Source organism: Nicotiana tabacum, chromosome 17 (genome assembly GCF_000715075.1).
Source record: "Nicotiana tabacum cultivar K326 chromosome 17, ASM71507v2, whole genome shotgun sequence".
In the NCBI taxonomy this organism is placed as follows: Eukaryota; Viridiplantae; Streptophyta; class Magnoliopsida; order Solanales; family Solanaceae; genus Nicotiana; species Nicotiana tabacum.
Window position 1 is genome coordinate 46,320,953 of NC_134096.1, and position 376 is coordinate 46,321,328.

Sequence of the window (376 nt, forward strand, 5' to 3'; positions counted from 1 at the left end):
CGCCGTCTGTGGGGATCGAACCCACGACCACGTGGTTAAAAGCCACGCGCTCTACCACTGAGCTAAGACGGCCTTTGGAATATATTTTGTTTTTCAAAATACATTTTTCAATACGAAGGACAGAAGATCTTTTCTTCTTTCATATTCCTGCCAAATTTCTCTCGGGGAAAAAATATAACAACAACAACCCAGTAAAATCTCATCAAGTGGGGTTTGGGTATGGTAGAGTGTACGCAGACCTTACTCCTACCCCGAGGGAGTAGAGAGGCTGTTTCCGGGAGACCCTCGGCTCAAAAGGCGAACAGAGATAATATATGCTTACCAGCAACAGCAACCAAAGAGATAATAATATCAACATTGTAAGAGACAAAAAATA

The 376-nt window shown here is 42.8% G+C and overlaps 1 non-coding gene across 1 annotated transcript; it reads right to left on the reverse strand.

The window, feature by feature from the left end:
• Window positions 1-72, reverse strand: TRNAK-UUU (transfer RNA lysine (anticodon UUU)). The gene has a single exon. It is a non-coding gene; the product is annotated as a tRNA-Lys (tRNA).
• Between the last annotated feature and the right edge of the window lie 304 nt (window positions 73-376).